At 38.8% G+C, this 25,423-nt stretch overlaps 1 protein-coding gene across 1 annotated transcript in view; it reads right to left on the minus strand.

Moving 5' to 3' along the window:
• Window positions 1-25,423, minus strand: part of EIF4G3 (eukaryotic translation initiation factor 4 gamma 3) — a 370,135-nt gene that overhangs the window by 231,682 nt on the left and 113,030 nt on the right. The window contains exon 4 of the mRNA XM_065893987.1: window positions 9,662-9,790. The gene's annotated coding sequence lies outside the window, so the exon portion shown is untranslated. The remainder of the gene's footprint in view (window positions 1-9,661; window positions 9,791-25,423) is intronic.

The raw sequence follows: 25,423 nt of genomic DNA on the forward strand, positions 1-25,423 counted from the left end.
ACTGAGTGACTATTTAATAGAGGAATTTAATGTCATTATTATTACAGTTACCAACAATGTTGTTTTACCACATTTACTTTTCCCTTTAAATTCATGGGATTTATGGTCCTAGCTTATTCTTTATTATTAAGGTAACTATATAACCTTTTACCATTATTTGTGCCCATTACTTACCTATTGTCTTTCAGCTCTAATCCACCCTGTAAGTAGAAGGGTGCTTTCACCTCCTGTCAGTATGGCTCCAGACACCAACTCCATTCAGATCTCTAGTCTCTGAAAGCCATTTAGAGATCCAGCAGCAGACAGGTGTGCACACCTGATATTCAAAGTACTAGCTTCACCTTGCTCTCTTACCTACTGAGTTTCTGACGGCCAAGCTGCAGTAAAACTCCCTTCTGACAAGTTTGACCAACAATCCCCTAAAACAGGGGTCCCCAACACCCGGGCCGCAGACTGGTACCGGTCCGCTGCTTCTTAGGAACCGGGCCACACAGCAGGAGGTGAGCTGCGAGCAAGGGAAGCTTCATCTGCCGCTCTCCATCGCTTGCATTACCACCTGAACCATCCCCCTCACCCCCCCACACACACACGGGTCCATAGAACAACTGTCTTCCACGAAACTGGTCCCTAGTGCCAAAAAGGTTGGGGACCGCTGCCCTAAAGGACACTTCCTCTAAGCTCCTAGGTTCTCACAACACCACCATGTCTCCTTTTTCATTCCCTCAGCTCCAGGGACGTTAGCTGCTTCCTGTAGTTATTAATCTCTGGATTACTTCAGTGTCCCTTTGAGAATCAATCAGCTAGTTCAACAAATTCATGTATTAGATCCCCTCTATTTGAAATAGTGCCGTTTCTTTTTTTTCCTGACAATACTTTAACAGCTGTACTGCTAAGCTAATTAGGCTGTCATGTTGTCAACTATACTAAACAGGTCAAAATTTTGGAGCTAAACTGTAAAAGAAGATGGCCAATTTTAATGGTGATGAGGAGTAATAAAATTTGAAGTAATAAACAGTCTTGAGTAATATAGAGTAGTACCTGAAAATGGAGTATCACTGACCGGAAACTGAAAAGGAGATTTATGTTGCCAGTGAAATACAACAAAATATTGGCAACATAAATTCTTTCTTCTACATATCACCTACTTAGGTACCTATGGAACAAAACACTTGGCAGACAGTAAAGATACCATACAAGAGTGAGAGAATTCAGGTAGCCTGAGAGTTTACCATTCTTCAGAGAGGAAAAAAATGAGGGTTCATCAACCAATGAAAACTTTACAATCAGATCTAGCTCTTCCTGTTACTTAATTATCAGCATCACTGGAAATTTGAGAAAAAAAGGACAGTAAATTAATATATGTATTAAGGAAAAAGTTCGTTAGTTTGGTAAGTAAATTAGAACACTTTATTTTCTTAACAATCAATTTATAATCCTCTTTGTTCATAGTTAATCAATTCTACTTGTTTTAAATATAACAACCTTTCCTTAACTCTTCTTTGACAGAATTTAAAATGACCTACCACAAGGCTATTATACATGATGTGTGTGTTGTCTGCTTTTCACTGAGTATGGAGTCACTGAAATTCAAGACTCTTAGTTCTATAAAGATGCTAGCTTTCTTTTTTGGGGGGGAGTGGGGGGAGAGGCATGCTGTGAGGTTTGTGGGATCTTAGTTCCCTGACCAGGGATTGAACCCCAGCCCTCAACAGTGAAAGTGTGTAGTCCTAACCGTTGGACCGCCAGGGAAGTCCCAAAGATGCTAGCTTTCTTATACTTCAAGTAAACTTTCTCATTTGATCACTGATAAAAACAAATAAGCCTGTATTAAGCTCATCCTCTCTCTTCTCCCACATCCATGCAAATTGAATCCACCCCCTCAATTAATCTGGATAAGAACATTTACCTATGTCTGATTAAGCTCAGGACACTATTCTACATGTCTATGGTACTTATCCCCTCTGCTGACCTTTCTCCCAGTAGTCCTATCTGCCCACTTCCCCCATAGCTCTCTGAATCACATAAATGGTGCTATGGATGGAGGTGCCTCCCTCGCCCCCTGCAAAAAATTCATAAACTGGAGCCCTAACCCCACAATGTGATGGTATTTGGAGATGGGGACTTCAGGAGACAATTACATTTAGATGAGGTCATGGGGGTGGGGCCCTCATGATGGAATTAGTGCCTTTGTAAGAGACACCAGAGAGCTTGCTTGTCTCTCTCTCTCTCTCTCTCTCTCTCCCCCCACCCCCCACCACCCCCCCACCCCCCGCCATATGAGGACATAGTAAGGAGGCAAGGCAGCCTCCTGCAATCCAAGAAGGAAGTTCTCACCAGGAACCAAATCAGTCAGCCAGCACCTGATCTTGGACTTCCTAGCATCCAAAAATGTGAGAAATGTTTGTTGTTTAAGCCACTCAGTCTACGGTATTTTGTTTTGGTAGCCTGAGCTAACTAAGACAACTGGAGTACAAATTTTTGCAGGAAAAATCACAAGCACTCTGAATTGAATAGTCAAACCACTCCATTTCCTAATTCTCTGTTCTATTTCCCATCCCCTGATTTACTGGCACATGCTAATTTCTGTAGGTGAACTGAGGCTGCAATTTTCAAAACCACAAAAATCTGAAAAATCATGTCACAGCTAGGTAAAAAGCAGACTGGTGGAGCTGAAATGAGTTTCTCTTCTAAAACTATGGGAAGTAAGTGAAGTAAAGAGGTAAACCTGCAAGGGAAACTCTGGAAGAGGTTTTGCACTACCTATTAAAACAGATGAGTGGTAGCTAGAGAAATCAAGAAGCGCCTCCCAGGACGTGTCCAGAGGAAATAACTCCTTAAACGTGAAACAGATAAAATCCTAAACCTTTTTCCCCCTGACAGAACTGAGATGAAAATAAACAACATCATCAACAGAAAACTGAGCTTACACCAAAGACAATTAAAAAAATGCTTGTGAAAGCACTCAGTTCTTACAGATTGGTTCTTAGAAAATTCTTTTTCTTTTTTTAATTAACTTATTGATTAATTAATTAATTTTTGGCTGCACTGGGTCTTCGTTGCTGCACACGGGCTTTCTCTAGTTGCGGCGAGCGGAGGCAACTCTTCGTTGCAGTGCATGGGCTTCTCACTGCGGTGGCTTCTCTTGTGGCAGAGCATGGGCTCTAGGTGTGCAGGCTTCAGTAGTTGTGGCACTCGGGCTCAGGAGTTGTGGCCCACAGGCTCTATAGCACAGGCTCATTAGTTGTGGCACACGGGCTTAGCTGCTTCATGACACGTGGGATCTTCCCAGACCAGGGATCGAGCCCGTGCCCCTGCACTGGCAGGCGGATTCTTAACCCCTGTGCCACCAGGGAAGTCCCATCTTTGGTTTTTAAAACTGTGTTGAATTAATGTAGAATTCATTTTTAAAACTTTCACTCTTCACACTTAAATATTTCAAAATATAGGTTCTAGTCTTATAGATTTCCCAAACAGAATCTGAAACTTGGTGTTTAGGGTATGGAAAGTCTGAATAATAGTTGCACTTAACTATCATTCTTACAACAAAACTTAAAAACTAACCACAAATATCTTGAAAGAAAATCACTGGGAATTTTTTCTAGTTACATGCAATGCAAAGAGAAGCATAATCAAACAAATATGCCTTAGGCATATTTCATGGTAAGCTGTAAGACTGCATAAAAGATGAAATTCGGAAAACATCTGGTGAAGTCCTACTTTATAAATATGGTTGCAACTGTTTTTGTTAATAAAGAAAAAAGACAAAAGAGCTAAAATTCTCTATCAAATATGACCACATTAAGATAAATCTCAACAATTAGAGAAAAGAGCTTACCACAATTATTTAGCATATATTAGATGAAACCACAGATATAAATGATTTAAATTTTTATAAGCCTTACTTTTATACTAATGACACTTGTAAAGGCATGTTAATTTGTAAACTGCTTAATGACACTATTTACTGATGAAATTTTCAATAGCTATAAATTTTTAAGTACGTACCTATATTATCAACTGAAGAAAACAAAACAGAAGATTTGGCAACAGGACCAACTAAATGCAGTCAGTACTGCAGTTTCTGGAGGCTACATCAAATCTTTATGTGCCATGAATGCAGCTTCCAAACACCAGTCACGTCAAAGACTGCTTTAGACAGCCATAATATGTTCCATGGGGGAGAAGGCAAGTATAAAAAACAATAAATTTTGCTTTGCTTTCTTTTTTTTAAGGAATGTCAACATTCATCTATTTCAACAATGAAATGTAAAAAACATTTTCAAAGGCTCCTCTACTTATCCCGGTTAGCAACACTGACTGTCAGAGTTGCCAAGCTCAGAATTTATTTTCTTCATGAAAGGCATTTTAAAAATCAAAAAGAGTATAAAAACTTGCTTGCAGTAAATAAAATCACTGTTTAACTTAATAAGAAAGATAAAGCAGTTTGCAAAGTCTGAAACAATCCATCAATCAACAACTGTGAGGCAATAGTGAGTATTTTTCCTTAGTAAAACAAGACCTCTGAAAGGAAAACGAAGTCTGGAAGTTGGATAAAGTAAAATGATTGCAGGGACCATGAGTTGTTTAATCATATTCTTTTGTAATAATGAAAATAGTAATGTTAAAGTAAGTGCCATGATCAATAACTACTCCTCAGTGAAGAAGTCCTTTGCTTAGCATTTCCAGAGACAATAAAGAATCTAACCAGTGGATCACATACCATCACCATCTCAGTCCACTACTTAACATGACCAAGTTGATCTCTCAGAAAAAGAGAGGAACCAAATGAACAAGAACAGTGGGTGGAAAACATGTACCACTCCACTTCTTTGGCATTATTCTGAGCATGTCTTCTCAATGATTACTGTGAACATAGCTTAAGAGTTTAGACAGGGATACCAAGAGAAAAATGAAAAGGACTAGACACTGAACCTGATAATCAGTGCCAGTTTGGACTCCTTATTTTGTAATTTAGCTCCATTATGAGAAAATTAACTGAGTTAAAACAAATGTGTACAATCAAGCAACAAGCATGAAACACTTTTGTTTTGCTTAAGTAATTTAAGATAATTCAAGTAACAAACTTGTGATATTTTTTAAAAGACACAAAATGAAACAATGCAAAGTTTGCCTAATTTTAAGTATAAAATATAGAATTCATAATGTTTTCATGGGACTTGCCTGGTGGCACAGTGGTTAAGAATCCGCCTGCCAATGCAGGGGACATGGGGTTCAAGCCCTGGTCCGAGAAGATCCCACATGCCGTGGAGCAACTAAGCCCGCGCGCCACAACTACTGGGCCTGGGCTCTAAAGCCCGCAAGCCACAACCACTGAGCCCGAGTGTCACAACTACTAAAGCCCGCATGCCTAGAGCCCGTGCTCTGCAACAAGAGAAGCCACAGCAATGAGGAGCACGCGCACCGCAAGGAAGACTAGCCCCGCTCGCCGCAAACAAAGAAAGCTGGCACGCAGCAATGAGGACCCAACGCAGCCAAAACATAAATAAATAAATAATTTTTTAAAAAAAAGGACATGTGGTTAAAGAAGTTTCTTTAATCTTTTCTGCAGTTGATTTGAATCTAATAGTTCTGTGTGTAAGAATAAACCACACTATTTCCAACAGAAAATGACCAAGCCTGGCCTCTACTTTTATCCTGGAAGGGATAAGCAAAGACCTGGAAGACATCTCAAACTCCTGGAGAGAGCTTCTAAATTTCACACTAATACCAGACAGGTAGCCAAATTAGACACACACACACACACACACACACACACACACACACACACACACACACACACACCCCAGTATCCTGAAGAGAACCAAGTAGGCACGAAAATAACAAATGTCACTTATTGAAAGCATTAGCATGTCCTGTTCTGAGGCAGAATTTTATATAGTCTTCATAACAATCCTCTTAAAGAGTGGTACAATTCTAATTCTCTCCTATATAGCAGAAGAAGAAACCAAGTTCTAGAGATATCAAATAATTTACCCAACATCATATAACCAGAAAGTGACAGACCAAGTCCCAGAATCTGGAGTCTGTCTCCAAGCCTATAATTCTTTTCCCTCTATTTTGAAGGTTCTACTTTCCATAATGATCTACAAACATGTCAACTATTAAACCTAAGGAGGGACTTCCCTGGTGGCGCAGTGGTTAAGAATCTGCCTGCCAATGCAGGGGACACGGGTTCAAGCCCTGGCCCAGGAAGATCCCACATGCTGCGGAGCAAGTCTGTGCGCCACAGCTACTGAGCCTGCGCTCTAGAGCCCATGAGCCACAACTACCAAAGCCCATGCACTCAGAGGCCGTGCTCTGCAACAAGAGAAGCCACCACAATGAGAAGCCCGCGCACCTGAACGAAGAGTAGCCCCCACTCGACGCAACTAGAGAAAGCCCACGCGCAGCAACGAAGACCCAACGCAGCCAAAAATTAATTAATTAATTTAAAAATATATATAAATCTAAGGAGACTGAGTTTCCTACAGAACTCCCCATTTTTCCAGGTATGCCAATTTAGAAAAACTTCCTCACTCTGCAAACAGATGTTAAAATATTGTTAGGAGACAAATGAATCCATATAAGGCTGTCTCTGAAAGGCAGGGGATAAAAGGGGGGGGTAATAAATCAGATATGAGTTACTGGGTTCATCCATCAGATTAGGAAGATGACAACAAAACAGACTACGAAGGGAAGCAAGATAATATTTGGTGACCCTTCTCCCTGGAATTCATGTACTCTGACTTCTAAAAGAAACTAATAAAATGGCATACAGAAAGGCATTTGTGGGCTTGACAACTGTGAGCACTGCTAGATCATCCTTTCTTAAATGCAAGCTATGCATTTGCAAGCAGCACCGTTTTTCAGAACACTTAAGGGCTTTGGGCCAACTGCTAGGGTCAAATCACAACTGGAAACAGTACAAATCTGAAATGGAAAACTAAGCTATTCCCCTTGTGTGCCAGTTATCGACTGCTTGCCTTTCAGCTCAAAATTCAACTTGTCTGCCAGTACAGTGAAAATGGATCTGGCACAATGTAGAGCTTTGTCAGTAGAGGGCACTGTAAAGATATTGCAGGAGGAAAGGGTTTTGCTTCCTGGTTCCTGTGGGCATGCATAGCAGGCTCCTGCAGAACACACAGCTTCTCCAGAACCTGACTTCCCCAGTGCCCAGCGGCTCTACAGGGCGCAGCTTCTTCAGTGTCAGGATTCTGCCGCAATGTGCTGCAGCCAGCAGTACCCAGTGACTAACAGCTACCCCTGGTACCCTCTGAAGCCATTCTGCAGCAGAGTGCCTCCTAGAAGAAACAGCCCTGTGAAGAGTTTTCCCTCAGCACCTTAGAAGGCAGAATTCTGGGAAGTTCCAGAGGGTGGATTTCTAGTAAGTTCCACTCATGTGGCACCACAGCAACTTCTCTACCATTCAGAGAACCACATCATGCCAGATCTCAGCCCAAGGTGGGGGGAGCAGTCTCTTAACAGTAGCATGAAATAAAGAGGCACAAGGTTGGACAGGCCTTTTTTAGATTTTAGAGAGGACATACATTACGTTTGAGTGTGATACACCTCGACCTACCTACAAAGTCATCTGGGAGGTTTCTAATTTTGATTGAGGGAAAGAACAAAAGGAGGCTCTGCAGTAAGTTTAGGCTGCAACACAAGCTGCTCTACCACATGGGACCTGTGATCCAGCAGATTCAAGGTTATCTGAAGTGCCTGTGGCAGAGATGCTGTAAGGAGCCTGTAGCCATTGTGCACTGCAGCAGCTCTTTGCTAAAGGAACCGGTGCTAGAGAAGCCAGCTTTCCTCAACACTCCGTAAGAGGAATTTCCAGCAAATTCCAGAAGAAGGATTTCTAGCACGTTCTACTGGTATGACACTACAATGACTTCTCTACTATAAGGTTATGCCACAGCCACGCACTCTCTGGTAACAGGGTGGAGAAGAAGGCTCTTCCATGGGGACTCCATCTTGGCCCCAGGAGAAGCAGCTACTCCTTATATTTGTAATTTTTATATCATTTAGAGTTCTCTTTCTTATTAGCCAATCCCTCTGTACTCCAATCCCTTATTATATTTAATAATCCTTTATATTAAACTTTCCCTATTCAACTTACTACAGTTTTTCTTTCCTCCTGAGACTCAGACCAACATACCTGATTAATAGCGTGGGTGGTTCTGTTCAGTGCCATGAAAACCAACACTAGAAACTCATCCTAAACAATTAAGAATTCATTTTGACATATTTTACTTTTAAAACTCAAAGTTAAACAAGAATGATTTGGACCGAGTTTAAGTACAGTGCTAAGCCCAAGTTAATTTACATATTCCTGAAGAGCGCTGTTTCAATCATGCTTTGGCAAGTTGTACATTCCTTCTCCAAACATTCTATAGTTTGAACTATCATTAATCAACACTTATAACCACCAGCTTTTAGCATTATTTTCAGTAATTCTTCCTCTTACTATTCAAGCTCTTAAAGGCCTAAAATATAAAAGCCCAAATTGAAAATAATGTTATAATATTAATTTTTATTATTAAAAGGAATGTTTCTTACATGTAAATACTGACAATCTCAAAACAGCTTGGTTCAAGGTTATTGGCTTGACTCTCTCTACATTCCAGTAAGAGACTTCTTAACTCTACCCCACTCTTAACCACAAGGAAGACCAAATGAGCATGTAATGGTGAGTTGGTACAAGCTGAAAGATTTCTTGGGAAATGGCTTAAAATGCAGGGGACCCACAGTGATATCTTAAAACAGTTTATGTCTCCTGTGCCTGTTACTTGGAAATAAACTAAGGAGTTCACTATTCTTTAACAGTTCAACAAAATTTTACGCCTAACAAATTCCAATAATCTATTTATAAAACCAAACAAACAAAAAAGCCCTCTAAAATGATCAATACTAAGAGGGAAAGACAGCCATATCTTTTACGAAAGTAGAAAATAACCACCAACACTCCACCAAAAAGTGAAAAGGGAGACTAACGGATTACACGTTGAAAGGCAAACAAGTGCTTTACGAGATTTTTAATGAACTTTACAGAGTCATACTCTAATTTCTAAAACAACAAAAAGGAAAACTAAGTATCACTGACAGTTTATTTTGAATGACTCCATAAATGAAATGTGTAAAACTGTTAGTAGTCACTATCATGGGAGGTGTGTCTTAAAAAATGTGTAAGAGAAAATAGAAATTACTCTTCAAGTAATTTTGTATGTTTGCTTAAAAGTTTGCTTTAGAAAAATAGAAATTCGGGCTTCCCTGGTGGCACAGTGGTTAAGAACCTGCCTGCCAATGCAGGGGACACGGGTTCCAGCCCTGGTCCGGAAAGATCCCACATGCCGCACAGCAACTAAGCCCGTGTACCACAACTACTGAGCCTGTACTCTAGAGCCCGTGAGCCACAACTACTGAAGCCCGCGCACCTAGAGCCCATGCTCCACAGCAAGAGAAGCCACCGCAATGAGAAGCCCGTGCACCGCAATGAAGAGTAGCCCCCGCTCACCGCAACTAGAGAAAGCCCAGGCACAGCAACAAAGACCCAATGCAACCAAAAATAACTAAACAAATAAATAATTTTTTAAAAAAAAGAAAAATAGAAATTCAGCTCTGACATGGAAATTTCTTTTAGGAAAAAAAAGGTTTTTCTTACTTGAGAGAGTCCAGGGGACGATGCATGTCCCGGGGGCGTTGCCGCAAGATTTGGATGCCCCTTGTTTATTTCATGTGCTGAGTAAGGGGAAGGGGTTGGGGGTCCCGGCTGTCTCGCTACTTGTGTTACCTGTGAGGAAATAAATTTAGTAAGAGTATTAGTAACTCAATCTTCATAAATATTGCCAAAGTAGCTGATTTTTTAAATACGGAAGTATCTGTCTCACACTTTATACTAAAGTAAGTGCCAGACTGACTAAAGGCTTAAAATTTCAAAATTGAACAAATGAAATTCCTAGAAAAAAAGACATGAATATTTTCATCCATTTGATAAAAGATTCTTGAAACATACCTAAAACTAAAAATCTTAAAGGAAAAACTATGCTAAATGAAAAAAGCCAGACTAGAAACTACATACTGTACGATGCCATTTATATGATATTTTGTAAAAGGAATGAAAAAGAAATAAATTATTACAAGGGAAGAGGATAACTACGAAAGGGGCACAGGGAGATTCTGGGGGGATGACATAACTGTTCTGTGTCATGTCTGTAGTGCAGATTACATCTCTTTGTGCTTGTCAAAACTAACAGAACTGTATACTAAAAAAGGTGAATTTTACTTTAGGTAAATTATACCTCAATAAACCTGAACCAAAAAAAGTTACTTATAGAGCATAATCTCATTTTTGTTTTTAAAAAAGTACATCTAAATATACATGTACATGCACATGTACATGTATATATATTTCTATGTGTATCTACATCTACATATGTGTGCATATATATAATATACTCACAAGTATACATGTCACATTAAAAAGATCTGTAAGAAGATACACAAAGATCTTAAAAGAAAGCATGTAGGTGTTTCTTTTTTTTCCTATCATTTTTATTTTCTAATATAGTTAAACAGTCAATTAGCTATTTTACCCAAGTTCTTAGATCCTCTGGATTCTACCATAGAGTTAAAAACTCTACCCAGGGAGAAATGAAAGTGGTCTCCAAATGACATTAGATTTTCCTGGAATTCAATCAATCAGTCAGAGGCTCTGAAGAAAGTCTACTCCTTGATAATCTAACCCTAGAATCCATTACGTCTATCTAAAACAGAAATAAATGCCTAAAGACTCAGCTACCTGTTCCCAAAGCTGAAATAAAATGGACTCATGGAGAACTAACTACAGTCAAAAGCTTACAGGCTAGTAAGAGACATGAATATGCTAAAATGTGACCAAAGTTTAAAACTGAAATTAATTGTATTTAATTTCTTCCCTGCTTTTTAAATAGCTTTATGATTTCCTTGAAAAACTTTGTTTCCAATTTGGAGTGAAAATTACATTTACAAGGGTATGAGGTTTACCATGAAATGTTACAGCATTTATAAATCTCATCAGGGCAATTTTTCAAAGGATAAAAGTCAGAATGCTATCTAAACATCTACTTTAGAAAATTAATAACCAGAAATGAAGAGTTCTTACAAGCAAATTTCTCACCAACAAGGCTTTATAAATTCATATTCTTGTTTCACACACTCTAGAATAAATTATTTTGATATTCTACTAAAGCAAAGCATCAAAATGGACACATATTTTTAACATTAGGAAAAAAATTTGCACAATGAAACAAGTGAAAGAAGTTAGCTATGTAAAATGTCAAGTCAATTCTCCAATTCATTCTGATAAAACAATCAAAGATTAAATTTACCCAGGGCAAAAAAATCATAATATGGAAAAATGTTTTTCAAATTGCTATTAAGAATAAATTAATATTAAAAGATACTATTACATGGCCATACTACCCAAAGTGATCTACAGACTTAGTTTGATCCCTATCAAACTACCCATGACACTTTTCACATAACTAAAACAAATAATCCTAAAATTTATATGGAACCATAAAAGACCCAGAAGTGCCAAAGCAACCCTGAGGAAAAAGAACAAAGCAGAAGGCATAACCCTCGGGACTTCGGACAACACTACAAAGCTACAGTAATCAAAACAGTGTGGTACTGGAACAAAAAACTGATATATGGACGAATGGAACAGAATAGAGAGCCAGAAATAAACTCACACACCTATGGTCAGTTAATCTTCAACAAAGGGGACAAGAATATACAATGGAGAAAAGACAGTCTCTTTAGCAAGAGTGGTGTTGGAAAGTTGAACAGCCGCATGTAAATCAATGAAGTTAGAACACACCCTCATACCATACACAAAAATAAACTCAAAATGGCTTAAAGACTTAAATATAAGACACAACATCACAAAACTCCTAGAAGAGAACACAAGCAAAACATTTTCTGCCATAAACCGTACCAATGTTTTCTTAGGTCAGTCCACCAAAGGCAATAGAAATAAAAGCAAAAATTAACAAATGGGATATAATAAAACTTATAAGTTTTTGCACAACAAAGGAAACCATAAACAAAATGGATAACCTACAGACTGGGAGAAAATATTTGCAAATGATGCAACCAACAAGGGCTTAATTTCCAAAATATAAAAACAGCTCATACAACTCAATAACAAAAAAAAAAAAATTGAAAAGTGGGTATAAGACCTAAATAGACATTTTTCCAAAGAAAACATACAGATGGCTCATAGGCACATGGAAAGATGCTCAACGTTGCTCATTATTAGAGAAATGCAAACCAAAACTACAATGAGGTATCACCTCACACCAGTCAGAATAGTCATCATTAAAAAGTCTACAAATAACAAATGCTGGAGGGGGTGTGGAGAAAAGGGAACCTTCCTACACTGTTGCTGGGAATGTAAACTGGTGCAGCCACTATGGAAATAAGTATGTAAGTTCCTTCAGAAACTAAAAATAGAGTTGCCATATGATCCAGCAATCCCATTCCTGGGAATATACCCAGATAAAACTATAATTCAAAAAAATACGTGCACCCCCTATGTTCATAGCAGCACTATTTACTACAGCCAAGACATGGAAATAAAGAAGATGTGGTACACACACACACACACACACACACACACACACACACAATAGAATATTACTCAGCCATTAAAAAGAATGAAATAATGCCATTTGCAGCAACACGGACGAACCCAGAGACTATCATACTAAGTGAAGTAAGTCAGAAAGAGAAAGACAAATACAATATGATATCACTTATATGCGGAACCTAAAATACAACACAAATGAACATATCTATGAAAGAGAAACAGACTCACAGATATAAACTGACTTGTGGTTGCCAAGAGGGAGGGGGGTTGGGGAGGGATGGAGTAGGAGTTTGGGGTTAGCAGATGCGAATTATTATATATAGAATGGATAAACAAGGTCCTACTATATGGCACAGGGAAGCATATTCAATATCCTGTGATAAACCACAATGGAAAAGAATACGAAAAAGAATGTATATGTATAACTGAATCACTTTGCTATACAGCAGAAATTAATACATTATAAATCAACTATCCTTCAATAAAATTTAAAAATAAATAAAATATATTACTACATGCATATCACAAATAACACAATAAGTTTTTTTTAAAAAACTTCACCCCAATATTGCCAAGGATCTAAGGAAACAGGACGTAGACAGGATACTGTGAATGGGTTTACCATGTCCCCAAAACTACAGAGCAATGCATCACAGCTGCCTTAAAACCACACCCAAAGAATGATTCCATTTTGGAATACATACCCTGAAGAAATAATCTTACCTCAAAAACTAAGAACTTAAATATATGAGAGCAAAAAAAGGTAAAAATAGCAAATAATGAGAAAATAAAGTAACATAACTGAAGACATAAAAAATACACAGATGTGAACTGCCACCAACTGAAATGAATATGTGAAATAATCAAGAGTAAAAAAGAAAAGATACACCCTTTAGAACTACAAAGAGATTCTTCTATGTTCTACTGACAAAGACCAGAATAACTAAATCAATGATTTCAGATAAAGATTAGTGTTCAGTGCCCACGTGCCACAAACTACAGAGCCTACAGGCTCTGGAGCCCATGCGCCATACATAACTAGAGAGAAGCCCGTGCACCGCAAGGAAGAGCTTGCGTGCTGCAACAAAAGATCCCGTATGCCACAACGAAGATCCCGCGTGCCACAACTAAGACCCGACACAGCCAAAGATAAAAAAATAAATACACAAATATTAAAAAAAAAGATTAGTGTTCATGTTTCCCTGAAAACTGCTTAAGTGCACTTTTTAGAATATTGTTATCACCCCATGAAATACAGATGTTTGACAAAAGGAGAAAAGGCATTTAGCCAAAGCACACGCTACTGCTCACATTAAAATTTTCCTTAAAGCAAGCACCAGTGAAAAACAACCTTCATAGGCAAATATCCCTGAAGTATGCATTCTCTGCTGTTCCTAAAGGGGTAGGCAAATTGCAGGAATCCTTTGGTATTGTATATTCTAGTAGAGTATTCCCTCCCAAATTTGGAGGTTTCTACTAATAAAAGCAAATCAAAGAAAATAAATCTGTATCAAAATAATAGGAGAATCATGTCATTCTTAAAAATTCTCCCCAAAAAAGCTACTACATGCAATAAATCTCTGGCCTTCACTGTGATCTATTTAATTCAAAAAGACCACCTATTACAAGTGTCATACTGCATTATGTACATGTTTGCTTTTAGTGTAGTATAGAGTTTACTATCTTTGCCCAGGAAAAAGGTATACCATCTTCAATTAGAAATTATACAAAATATAAGTAGGTAACACAACCCTATCCCAAGGAAATGGCACAAGGTCTAATGTAGTTGTTGAGGATAAAATTCAAAGTTACATGAAACTTTGAATATCTTCTTTCAAAATATTCCTAGATGAATGATTATTGAATTTCCTAGTCTCTGGCTACAGTTTCTTCTCCTCTCTGGCTAACTTATACCATTTCAGATCATACTGTTATAATCCATGTCCTTTGAAGGCAGTGACAAGAGGTTCTCATGTAAAGGGGAAAAAAACATGTTTTCCCATTATTTATTACTAGTACCGTCTCAATTATGGAGGCTGGAAGTAGAAGTATAAAGTAGGTAATTATGGCAACTACTTAACCACCTCCAAAGCTAGAATATTTTTGTCTTTTATGTAATATTCATCTTAAGCAAAATTAATCAAACGTTTTGTGGTATGCAGAGTGTGTGTGTGTGTGTGTCCTGTATTTTAATTTTAAAAGATTATATGCCCAAGAAACATTTACTTTTTATGGCTATTATAGTTTTACATTGGCAATAATGTAGAGCATCCAGAATTCTCATTCATATGCTGGTGGAAATGTAAATTGGTATAAGCTCTTTGGGAAAGAATTTGGCATTAGTTAGTAACCTTGAAAACAAGTATACCCTATAACCTAGCTCTTCCTAGGTATACATTTGCGAGAAACAGGAAAATGTGCACCAAGGTACGTGTACAAAAATGTCCATAGTCGCATTGTTCTTACTACCAAAAACTGGAAATAACACAGCCATTCATTAGCAGGAGAATGGATCAATAATGAAATATTTTCCTATGTGGACATCAAATTTAAAACTACAGCAACACATCACAACTTGAATGACACTCATTAATGATACTGAGTGAAAGAGAACACAGAAGACTACAGAGTATGATTCCAAAAAAGTTCCAGAACAAACAAAACTTGACTATACTAATTTAGAAATGCATAAATGGATGGCAACACTGTAAATAAGAGCAGGAATTTTTTTTTAAGGCAGATATATTGGGAAGACAAGGAGTTAAGATCAGGTAAGGCCACATTATGTTTTATTTTTTGACACCTGAGGGGTGAGACATAGATTTTGCTTTAAAATTATTTGTTAAACTCTACTTTTATGTTTTATGCGCTTCTTTGCACGAATGTTAAAATCCTCTTCCACTCCCTAAAACAGCTTACAGACCAAAACAAGCAAATTACTTAGGACCTGGGGTAAAATACTAGTTACACTGGTACTAGTTATACTGCTGTTCTACAAGGAGTAAGAATATGAAAAGAAAATAAATTAAAAGAAAACCTCTAAAATTTTATCTTGGTGGAAACTTCAGCTAGCTAGTAAATTTTCATTCAAGAGTTCTACCTAGGGGCCTCCCTGGTGGAACGGTGGTTGCGAGTCCACATGCCAATGCGGGGGACACGGGTTCGTGCCCCAGTCTGGGAAGATCCCACATGCCGCGGAGCGGCTGGGCCTGTGAGCCATGGCCACTGAGCCTGCGCTCCGCAACGGGAGAGGCCACAGCAGTGAGAGGCCCACGTACAGCAAAAAAAAAAAAGAGTTCTACCTAAAATCATCTCCTATAAAATCAATGATACTTTGTGGTTGCTGACCAAATGTAACTTGAAGAATCTTTTGAGAGTTTAAAGCTAAACCATAAAGGCCATGGAAACTAAGATGAGTCAGTAAGCATAAAGTTGAGGGCCTCCTTGTTGGCACAGTGGTTAAGAATCCGCCTGCCAATGCAGGGCACTTGGGTTTGAGCCCTGGTCCGGGAAGATCCCACCTGCTGCGGAGCAACTAAACTCGTGCACCACAAATACAGAGCCCAAGAGCCACAACTACTGAGTCTGTGCACCACAACTACTGAAGCCCAGGCGCCCTAGAACTCATGCTCCGCAACAAGAGAAGCCACCGCAATGAGAAGCCCACGCACCACAATGGAGAGTAGCCGCCGCTCGATGCAACTAGAGAAAGCCCACGAGCAGCAATGAAGACCCCCACACAGCCAAAAATAAATAAAATAAATAATAATAATTTTTTTTAAAGTTGCTTTATTCAGCACTAAATTTCCTGATTTGAAAAAATATTCTGGTCAATTAAAGGCTATAATACATAAACTACAGTTTTCAAATAATAGTAATTTAAAAATGAAAGTTTCCTGAACATGATCATTCTCTCATGACCCCAGAGCAATGAAAATACCATGTGGGAAACAGATGTGGGGGGGAAATGGCCAGGTTTAAGCAACAGGAAGTAGGGACTATGGAGAACTGGACAGAATACCCATCCCCCATAGGGCAGTAGATACTCAGATACTCAGCTGTAGCCAAGTGCTGCCATTCAGGAATTCCAAATAAGCCATGCAGTAGCTTCCAAGTTTTCAAGAAAAACTAAAAAGAAAGATTTTTACATGAAATTTTCCTGACCTCCAAAACACTGTACAAGCCAAATAAAGCACATCTATAGATTAAGTACACAGGCATTAAAAAAAAAAGTACACAGGCAGCCAGTGTGTGAATCTGGCTCTAGGGGCACCTCATGATCATCACCAAATATGAACTTTCTGGGTTTTTTTTTTCTTTTTGACAAAACAAAGGACTATTTATTACTTTCAACAACAGCAGTAGCCAGAGTACGAGCATTTTTGCGCCACACTTTGAACCTGAGTCCCAGGGCAACACAAAGAGGGCCAGGTGACAAGTGCACATATGGTGACTTGCATTACCTGAAAGAACACTGCACTTAGCAACTTGAATCTTTTATAATGGGCAGTAAGCATGCTGCCTTTTGCTCCAGAAAGAGACATTATCTTTATTATACAATAAGCAGGCATGCACATTTCCTCTGAATGTCTTACACACCGCCATGGTGTTCTTCCACCCCTGCCACTTTATGTACCAACAGAAGTAATAGGGTAAAGAAAAAAAATGAGAACACTAAAGCACTGATGAATTTATTCAGAATATTCCAATCAGCAAATCTAGAGAGAATAAACTTTGTTTAAAGGAAGTACTCACGTATAGACCTGTGACTGAATTCTAGACAAAGAGTCATTGAATGAATACAGATATATTGTTAAACGTTAAATACACATATATAAAGTAGTATATCTTTATTCACTGCATCTACATAATATATGCATATATTGCACAATATATGCAATAAAAACATAGCACTTAAAAACACACAATAATTAAATCTTTATTAAAAGAATTACAAAGGATTCCTATCAAGAAATATTAATGTTTTCAGCAAAAAATGATTAATATAAAGGTTAAAAGGGCACATGGTTTATGTCTGAGAAGCCACCCCTTAACTTTTTAGCCCAAGATGAAGTTTATTTAGTGAAGTCATCTAAAAGCGTTCCAGGGCTTCCCTGATGGCGCAGTGGTTGAGAGTCCGCCTGCCGATGCAGGGGACACGGGTTCGTGCCCCGGTCCGGGAAGATCCCACATGCCGCGGAGCGGCTGGGCCCGTGAGCCATGGCCGCTGAGCCTGCACGTCTGGAGGCTGTGCTCCGCAGCGGGAGAGGCCACAGCAGTGAGAGGCCCGCGTACCGCAAAAAAATAAAAATAAAGTAAATAAAAGCATTCCAACAGCTGCAACTCCCACATGGAAATGACCAAGTTCAATTTCTCGTAGACTGGAAAGATTCCAGAGCTTTTATTACTTGGTTAATTTCAATACTGTATGAGATCCTCTAGCAGCTGAATGGATAAGCAGTTTCTCCTTCTGATTAGTTTTTCATGTATATCATCCTAGTTCTTGTTCAGGTCATTTATTTCCCAATATCTAGAGATATTTTTAATTACAGATATTGGGAAATAAATAGAAGCTGGTTTAGTCAACTAAAAAGGAACATTACAGTGGATACTAGAAAATTTTACTACGTATCATGACATTTTTCAAAGTCTCTCTGACATTATCACTGCCAATCCCCTCCCATAACCAAGAAAAAGAGAAAGTAAGTGACTTTCCTCTTTGTTCTACTCTTAGCTACACTTATTAGGTTGAACCATATGGAACTTCAGATATTCAAGTTGTTTTTCACATTTAAAAAAAAGGCAATTTCATGATTCCAGTAATACTTAAATACTCAAGCAAACAGATGCTATCATGGACAGTTCTGATAAATGTAATATTTAAACAAAGGATGTCACAGTCATCAACATCTGCAGCCCTCCAATGTGAGCTGGTGAGCCCTGAGGAAACTCAGCGCTGAAGAGACTACCTGCCGGGACTTCCCTGGTGATCCAGTGGTTAAGAATCCCCCTTCCAATGCAGTAGATGCGGGTTCGAGCCCTGGTCAGGGAACTAAGATCCCACATGCCACGGGGCAACTAAACCCGCACACCACAACCTACTGAGCTAGCGCGATCTAGAGCCTGTGGCCCACAACTACGATAGTCAGAGTGCCACAACTACTGAGCTCACGCACTCTAGAGCCCATGGGCCACAACTAAGAGAGCCCTCATGGGACTTCCCTGGTGGCACAGTGGATAAGACTCTGCACTCCCAATGCAGGGGGCTCAGCTTCGATCCCTGGTCAAGGCACTAGATCCCACATGCATGCCACAACCAAGAGTCCGAATGCCACAACTAAGGAGGCTGCCTGCCGCAACTAAGACCCGGCGCAACCAAATAAAATAAAGAAATAAATCTTTTTTTAAAAAGAGAGAGAGAGAAAGAGAGGACCCTTGCGCCGCAACTACCAAGCCCGCGAGCTCTGGAGCCTGCTCACCACAACTAGCGAGAAGCACATGTGCCGCTACGAAGAGCCCATGCACCACAACGAAAGATCCCACACGTTACACCCAAGATCCCACGTGCTGCAAACCAATACCCAATGCAGCCAAATAAATAAATAAATATTTAAATATATATATATATATACTTGCCACCTAGCAGCCATCAGACTGTAACCACTCCCTACCATGAGCCCTGAGGAAACTCAGGATGTGAAAACACAGGATACTGGCCCCAGAAAGCTGAGGTGCATACCAAAGGAATGATTTCAGTGAGCCCAGTCTCTTGCATCCTCCCATACATAGAAAAGCGCTAAATTCCTTAACTTGAGATATCTGGTTTTCTTTAATTAACAATAATCTTTTGACTTTCAGACTATCTGCCCTTTGTTACAAAACTTCTATATTACCTGGCTCCCGCCATCACCTCTCTGGAGCAGTCTCTCAGAACTATCTGAAATGCTGCCTCCCGAACTGCAGTCTGCATTTTTGCCCCAAATAAAACTTAACTCGCAACTCTCATGTTGTGCTTTTTTTTTTTTTAAGTCATCAGTTCTATCATGGACTCTGTAGTACTGGGTTCAATTCTGAAGATTGTTTCTTTTCATATTTATTAATTGGCAATGGAAACAAGAGAAAGAAAAGCAGATTAGCTGCTTTTTCAATGTTAACAGTTGAGTACCTACCACAGATCAGTAACAATAGAATAAAACTAAGAAAAAAACACCTGGGACTTCCCTGGTGGTGCAGTGGTTGAGAGTCCGCTGCCGATGCAGGGGACACGGGTTCGTGCCCCGGTCCGGGAGGATCCCACATGCCGCGGAGCGGCTGGGCCCGTGAGCCATGGCCGCTGAGCGTGCGCGTCCGGAGCCTGTGCTCCGCGACGCGAGAGGCCACAACAGTGAGAGGCCCACCTACTGCAAAAAAAACAAAAAACAAAAAAACACCTGGCCTCCAAACATGTCTAGGTATAAGAGGTAACAAACAGCACACCAAGTGTGAATCCTTCGGGGCCAGAGGACAAATTGTTGCAAGCAGAATTCTAAAATGGTTCTCAATATTCCTGTCTCTGGTGCACGTACCCTGTATAATTCCTTCCCCTTAATATACCAGTGAATATGATGGAATATCACTCCTATGACTAGGTAACTACACAGTTGACTTCAAGTTAATCAAGAAAGAGATTATCCTGGGTGGGTATGAACTTACTAGGTGAGCTCTTTAAAACACAGTGAATCAGAGAGGTACTCTCCTGTTTTCTTTTTCTTTTTTTTTCTTTAATTTATTTTTTATATTTATTTTTGGCTGTGTTGGGTCTTCGTTTCTGTGCGAGGGCTTTCTCTAATTGCGGCAAGCGGAGGCCACTCTTAATCGCGGTGCGCGGGCCTCTCACTATCGTGGCCTCTCTTGTTGCGGAGCACAGGCTCCAGACACGCAGGCTCTGTAGTTGTGGCACACGGGCCCAGCTGCTCCACGGCATGTGGGATCTTCCCGGACCAGGGCTCAAACCCGTGTCCCCTATATTGGCAGGCAGATTCTCAACCACTGCGCCACCAGGGAAGCCCCTCTCCTGCCTTCTTAAAGACTAAGCTGACTTACAGGTTATGCAAGGACCACACAGCAAGGACCCAAAGGAGCTGAGAGCAATCCCTAGCCAACAGCCAGCAAGAAAACAGGGACCTCAGTCCAACAACTACAAGGAAATAAATTCTTCCAACTATCCTAATGTGTATGGAAGTGAACCCCAAGCCTTACATGAGATTCCAGTCCTTGCCAACACTTTAATTTCAGCATGGTCCTGAGCAGAGGACCCTGCTAGCCCAGCACAGAATCTGTGAAGTAATAAATGGGTGCTATTTTAAGCTGTTAATTCTGTGGTGATTTGTTACATAGTAATAACAAAAACTCGGAAAAGGCCTCACATGGCACAGAAACAACAGGTATAATATAAGACCCCGAGATCTTGACAAGGTCAAGAAATGGGAGTGATTAAACTGTTACAAGTAGGGGATCCGGGGTAGTCCCCCCATCATGAGGCTAAAAGGAGATGGCAGCAGAGGCAATATTACTTAAGGGCTTGTAGGCATGGTAAGGACTTGGGATATTATTCTAAGTGGAATAGAAAGCTAATGGAAATTTTTCTTTTTTTTTTCTTTTTGGCTGCGCTGGGTCTTCATTGCAGCGCACGGTCTTCTCTAGTGGTGGCATGTAAAGCCTCATTAGTTGCGGCACGCAGGCTTAGTTGCCCCACGGCATGTGGGATCTTAGTTCCCCGACCAGGGATCGAACCCACATCCTCCGCATTGGAAGGCGGATTCTTACCACTGGACCACCAGGGAAGTCCCACTACTGGAAATTTTAAGCAGGAGCATGACCAGATCTGATGTTTTCCAAAGATCATTTTGGTTGCTTTGTGAAAAGAAAGAATTAAAGAGTATAAGAATGGAAACAGATTCATTTAAAAGCTATCACAATAAGCTAGGCCAAAACTGATGATAGCTTAGAACAGTAAAAATAAAGATGAAAAGAAGTGGACCAATTTGGGTTGTATATTAGAGGCAGAGCCAAACAGAACTGCTACTGATTTGACTGAACGGAAGGGACAGAAGGGAATGAGGATTGACTGATTGACTTATTTAATATACATTTATTGAGAACAAATTGTATGCTATGCACTGGTACATGGGATACAAAATTAGGTGAATAAGACTCTAAAATCTCTGTCTTCATGGAGTTTACATCCTAGCTGAAGGTAATAAGATAATCGTAACAGATTTAATAATCTTTTAAATATATATTTTAAAGTGATAACTATTATGGAAATACAGGATGGCTTTTAGGTTTATGGCTTGAAATATTCAGTGGGGGGAGATATTCATGTGAGATAGGGAGAGCAGATTTAGGGGAAAGGGTAATCAAAAGCAATATATGCCTATTAGATATCCAAATGGAAGTGATAAGTAGCCAGTTCAATATCTGAATCTAAGCTCAGAAGAGGAGTCAGGGCTAGAGAAGATAAATTTAGAAGTAGGTTCATATCAAAGTTTCAGGTAGTCTCTAAGCTAATTCTGAAAACTAGCAAATGAAAATATGAAAAAGTTTGAATTTATAAACCAGGGGCAAAAACCAAAGCTAAATTTTTTTCTGGATCTATTTGGTCAGTGTTAATTGTTGCATATTCAAGACAGTGCTCACCCTTTCAATGGAATCCATATGGCTAATTTCTCTGCTCAGAATTATAAAAGAACAAACAAGATTATCATAAGATGAATCAGTAATGTCCTAAACTAAAACTAAACCAAAGTGAGAATCTCAGAATTTTAAAGACAGAAGGTGACTGAAAGACAATCAACCTAATTTCAGCAGTCCTAGGATCAATACAGACCTAGCACCACACAGAAGAAGGCCCAAAACAGATATTTTTTTAGACTGGTTAATTATTTTTTTAACTGAGGTATAACTGACATATAACAAAAGTTGTTTTGTTTTGTTTAATAATGGGTCTGCTAATGTTAGGACAGAATATAAAGGACAGGACAGATAACCATAATACAAACCAGTTTGATATGATTCCTAATTTTACCTCCTCTGACATACAGTCAGCACTGACCAAGCATCAGTGCTCTGTCAGGCACTGTATTAAGCTTTAACCTTATCCTTAGGAGTTCCAACAGAAAGAAAATCACAGTGAGTAAAGAAACAAATCATGTGATAAATCCTATAAGGATATGTATTTAAAGAATTGATTAAAAACCAGAAGTAACTAGGTCTGAAACTGGGGAAGGCTTAGTAAAATCTGAGTTGCACCTTGAGAAGTAAAAAGCTTGCGTTCAGACCAAGAATTAGAGATATTATTTTTAAAAGAAATGTACTGAGTACAGAGAGTAAGAAGGTAAAACATGTTCCACATGTTTTAGGTAAGGGGTTCTCTTTAGAAGGGGTTGGGGGAAAGAGAGGTAAGTGGAATGAAGCTGGTACAACTGTAGCCTGATTATAGCCAGACTGTAGAAAAACTACGTATTCTTTGCCAAGATATTTTAATTTTTTGCTGTCAGCAAAGAGAAGCCACTGATTTTTTAAATGATTATGTAATCTTACCTCATTTATATTATAAGGATAAAAGAGAGGCTAGAATGTCCACCAAAAATATCTGTATACGAACGTTCCTTATTCAAAATACCCAAAAAGTGGAAATGATGCAAGTATCTATTAAACTGATGAAGAGATAAATAAGGTATATCCACACAATAGATACTATTCAGGCACAAAAACATTATGCTAAGAGAAGTCAGTCATCAAAAGTACCAGATATTATATGATTCCACTTATATGAAATGTTCAGAATGGGCAAATCTTTCAGAAACAGAAAGTAGATTAGTGGTTGCCTAGAGCTGGGTGACTGGGGAGTAATGGGTTAATAAGGGACACCAGGTTTCTTTTTGGGGTAATGAAAATGTGCCAAAATTGATTTTGGTGAGGGCTATACAGCTCTGAATATGCTAAGATCCAGTAACTGTACATTTAAATGGGTGAATTACATGATATTCAAATGTTGTCTCAAGATGAGAGAGAGAGATAGAATCTAGAGCTGAGGAAGCAAACTGAGTAGTAATGGGAAAGAAGATGATTTTCATATGGGAATCAATTTCAAAGGACCAATTTGAGAAATAACAACGTTAATCAAGAGCTGCAGAGACAACTTATGGTTTCTACATGCAATACATCACAATATCCAAAGGCATCAACAGGCAACTTATGAAGATTCACGTCTGACTAGGAAAAGACATGGCAGATCTAGAAGTATTTTATCCTATTCACCTAACTTGAACTTCACATGATTGGCTTTGGTGACACAATAGCAAACTGTATGTTCAAAATTTCTATCTTAGTTACTATTCATTTGGTTTTATCTATTCTTCTTCCATATGTTAGAAACTGAGGCACTGAAAATACAGTAGGAGACATGACCATACCTCACTTCAGCTCTATCATTTAATAGTTGTGTTACTATGGGCAAAGAACTCAGAGTTTCACTTTCTAACCTTGTAAAAAAAATAAGGAAATCTTAAGAGGCATGTAATGAAAGACTACAGATACACTTTGGAGAGTACCTAAGATAGTGCATGATACACAAAAATTGGAAGCTACTAATATTTCTACTTACAAATTAAACATGAGGTTCATGAAGACCTTTATAGGAACATACAACTTATTTTTAAAATATACAGTTTAACTTGATATCTAGGGCATCTTTAAACATGGTATCATGAGTTTGTATTTATATATGTGCAAGATGGATAATTATTCTTAGAATATAAACGTATTAAATTAAGATGAAATAAATGAGTTTTAGGTCATTTTCCATTAGTTATAACATCAGAGATTTCAGCAGCTGAGGCATAAGCATGAGGTAACAAAGCTCTTTAATTCACTTATATCTGTTCTGTTGATATGCCCACAAAAACAAATTAGCAAAAAGTACAGGAGAACTAAGAGCAGATCATGAAACCCCATCAAAAACAAAACAAAATTAAAATGTAACACTGAATCACTGACTAAAAGAATAACTAATACATTGACTACATAATAAAATAAATTCCTGTCCTCTCATATATTCTTTAAGGAAAGGATTACTGATTCCAAAAGGAACCCCCATCCTCTTTAGAACTAGATTTTTAATATTCTTAATATAATTCAGGTTCAGACACTACAAAGGAAAAAACCTGAGACAAGACTGACACCATACCTAAAACTCTACATTTGGATTAGGTACAGAAATGGTTTCCCTAAGACTTAGTCTCTTTTATTTACAGGCCACATGGGAGCTCTGGAGAATCTCACAAGAAAGATTCATGGAGATTATCATTCTCCTTTAATGTAAGAGTTGACAATATAAATTCTCTTACCAGTAAAACTGGAAAAAAAAATCAGATGAAAAAAGAGCAGAGATCACAAAGCAAGAGTTAAGAAGGAAACAGAATTTATAAACAAACAACACTGTTCTGTTTCACCTTTGAGTACGATTTGATTCATCAAGTGTCCAAATTGTTCTAAAAATTTGCTTAGTTATTTGTTAGGGGACCAAGAATCTAACTATATGAAGAGGAAACATAGAAGAGAAAGGAGGACTGTGAAAGAACTGAAACACCACCTATCAAAGCAGAGTCAATTGATAACGACAAATCAAACAATGGTTAAAAAAAAGTATTTTACTTACAGATACAGAGGTAATGCCAGAGGAACTAAAAGCAAAACTAGTAAAAAGCGGCTGCCTCTGACAGGTAAAACCAGAAGGTGAAGAGTAGGCAA

This window comes from Phocoena phocoena, chromosome 1 (assembly GCF_963924675.1).
Source record: "Phocoena phocoena chromosome 1, mPhoPho1.1, whole genome shotgun sequence".
NCBI classification, from domain to species: Eukaryota; Metazoa; Chordata; class Mammalia; order Artiodactyla; family Phocoenidae; genus Phocoena; species Phocoena phocoena.